Source organism: Lissotriton helveticus, chromosome 3_2 (assembly GCF_964261635.1).
Source record: "Lissotriton helveticus chromosome 3_2, aLisHel1.1, whole genome shotgun sequence".
NCBI lineage: Eukaryota > Metazoa > Chordata > Amphibia > Caudata > Salamandridae > Lissotriton > Lissotriton helveticus.
Window position 1 is genome coordinate 382,414,126 of NC_136062.1, and position 3,579 is coordinate 382,417,704.

Consider the following 3,579-nt stretch of genomic DNA (forward strand, 5'->3'; position numbering starts at 1 on the left):
ACTGTGCCAAACATCCAAGAGAATTTTGGGCACATGAAACATACTTGTATGCACTGTGGTGCGTTGATATCATGTGGTAACATGAGTATTAATGCCATCAACCTGGCTTATGACAATCATAATTGCCCTAACCGCCCCCAGTAATTTTTTTTTGCTCCTGTTGAGCCCTTTTCAACGCCTGTTTTTTGTTGTTCCCCCCCCCCAAAAAAACCCAAAAAAAATATAAAATCGTTCAAAAAATACAAAAAAAAACAAAAAATGTTCAAAAAATACAAAAAAAATATAAAACAACAAAAATATAAAAAAAAAGTTCTTTTCAGAACTACCTTCCCTTTCCAAAAAAATTGCTAGAATGTTTAGCACTCTGGCAAGCTCTATTTCTTTTGGTTCGCTTCCGGTTTAGCTTCCCGGTACGCGTACCGGGAGCTAACCAAAAAAAAAACTTTAAAAAAAAAAAGAGTAAGTATAAGGAAAGTAAACAGAGAGTGATGTTTCAAGAAAGACAGCTATAGGGAGTAAAGAAGAGATACTATTTAATAGATCTATTTACCAAAGAACAGACAGAAGATGGTATAATTGTGAAAAACAAAATAGATAACGAAGTGAAAGAAAAACAAGCATTGGCATAGCCAATAGGTATCGACTTTTGGACCTTCTAAGTCTTTAGTTATGCAGCATAATATCCTTGGTGCAGCAACATCAACTGTTGCATGGCTAAACACGTATAAGGTCCCAAAGGCAAGACCTATTGTCTATGCCAATGCTTGTTTCTTAAGTAGAATTGCAATACGTATGGCTCTTCCATGTAAAAAAATCTTATCTTGTGCTCTAAAGATTGCTAAAGTCTCGACAGAGAACAGGCTAGATTGTAAGTAGGGTAAATTGCGCTTGGTGATCTGTTTGAGGGAGCGTCTGCTTTGCCTGGTGTCTTTGGAGAGCAATTTTGATTGTTATACTGGACAATATAGCCCTAATGTAAATAACATAGGGGCATATTATCAACATAGGCAATAAAAGTTTTGCAGCTTTTATAGGCAGAAATGTGTCGCTAAAGCTGCTTTTGCGGCAGAAAACTGCCGCTAAAGCCGCTTTTGCACCAGTTTTCTGCCAATAAAAAGAGCAATAATTTTATTGGCTGCATTCATAATATGCCCCTTAGTGTGCTTCAACTACACAGAGAAAGCATTATGAACAAATAGTGATACAGTGATCAGTCTAAGACACTAAGAGTAATAGAGACGGAGTGAGTGAACAAGAGTGAGGAACTATGAGAAGAGAGGGACTGAGAAAAAAAGTGGAAGGAGTTGAGTAAGTAGGTAATAGAGAAAGGAATGAGGGAAGTAGCAAAGGCAGGAAACTGAGGATTAAAGAAATGAAGCAGTGGAACTAATAGTAGTTCAATGTGATAGAAATGTAACGAAAAGAGTACAAAATACTTACCTTATAATTGTCGTTAAATTCCTCACTTTTTATTTTTATACTTTCAATCTGTGAAAGAGAGAACAAACATTTGAAAAATATAAAAACATGTATTGAAAAATTACAAAAGACAAGGGCAAAGATTGAAGGACAAACAGTTTTTCAATAACTTTGACACTTACAGAAGCTACACAGTCCTAAAGATATACATTTTAAAGTAACACTATCTTGATGGAGATGAAGTGAGACCTATCTTAAAACATGGTGCATCTTTTGCATTGCTGTTGTCTCAGAAAAGTGTCGCAAGACACTAAAATTTAAAATAATTGCTTCAGGATGCCAATAAGATGTCTACTATCCAGAGTTTTGTTTCAGGTGAGGCCTACTCAGGGTTGCAGATGAAATTTCGAGTTGTTGAAGAGAATAGAAGACATAATACATGTGAAGGTCTACCAATGAAGTGAGTCATGTCCACTGCAATGTTCAACAAAGTCCAAACCTCCTATGTTTCCCTGGACAGACCTAAACTTGATCTGCACAATGTGATTCGTAATGATAGGAAACACAGGTGATGTAATTGAAATACATGCAATTTATTTTGCTCATTTCACAATCACATCACTTCTGTTTCCTTTGCTTAGGTATCTCATTGTGCAGATGTAGTCTAGCATATCAAAGAATACGCAGAAGTGCAGCACTGCATGCAACAACTTTGACACTTACAGAAGCCTCACCTTCTCCATGCCTTCTACACAGTTCTACATATACATCATAAATGGAAACATTACAGAATTAATTATACATGTTAAATGGTTTATTTTTGCTGTTCTCAGAATGTATCAAAATTCACTAAAAACAGTGACTTGAAGGTATTCATCATGTAACAGCGGGGAAAAAAAAACACAATCAAAATGATTGTGTTTAAAAAACCCATACAAGATCAGAAATCAAAAATCAGAACTCCTTAAAGTTAACTTACTTTCCATGACGTCCAAGGATGTCCTATGAATAGCTTATACTCTTTTGTGCTGTTATTACTTTCAGCCCACCAGTTTCTGAAAGAAAATCTCCATCGTTTTTAAAAACATGTTACATACAATAAATGACTTCTTGCTCTCTACCACAAGATTCCACAAGGCCAAATTTTGTCAGAGCCATGTATAACTCTTGGATTTCTTGTTAGCCAATCCCATCATTTGGTATTCCCGCAACTTTCAGAATTAAAATGTTGAAGATCATTTTCACAATCCTGGAATAGTAATATCTTCCCCTTCTTGCTCAGTCATGTTCTACATTTCGTATGACACTGATACTGCTTAATATGAAGCAGACTTACACTACCTCTATGAGTACTACAATTATTTAATTCTCTACATCACTTTTAATCACAAAGTAATGTAAAACAGTAGACAGCATTGCAGACTTACATTCCCTCTACTCCATGTTTTGATTGGCTGCTTTAATTAGCTTATGAAAAGAAACAGTTTTTCTGAACTCATTTAAACTGCACATACATGTCCATGATGTCCAATCCTATGATTAGAAGTTATGTCTCTGAACTACACTTATCCTCAAGGCCAAATTGTGTAGGAGCCATTAGAACTTCTTGAAATTCCACAGATCATATCCCGAGATTATTTTCCTAAAATTTTGGTTTTAAAAACACCAGGTAAGAGTTTTTAAGGTCATACGGCAATTTTTTTTTGAAAATTACAACAGAATCATTACAGAATGACCAGCCATTTCTAGACTTTAAATAAGCTGTGTAATGTCCTGATGATATTGAAGGGCCGTCATGATATATAATTGCTGTAGTTACAAAAGTCCTTCCTGATATTGACAACTGCGAAGCTACAACATTTTTTATTAAAGCTGTCAATTTTGTTCCATCAGGCCTACATCGTTGGAACATTAAAATGATGTACTGGCCATATGTTCGTATAAATAATGTGGACATCATTTCAGATTTACATTGGCTACACTCCATGTTGTGATTAGCTCCTTTTACTACCTTATTAAAGGAGACTGATTTACTGTCTGGCAAAGTTAAATATACAAATCTTTCTGAGTCTACACTAGTAGTACTTGATACCATACAGTTCTCGCAGTCATGCTGCCATTGATAAGAAAGCCCAAACAGCTGATCTACATCTACACCTT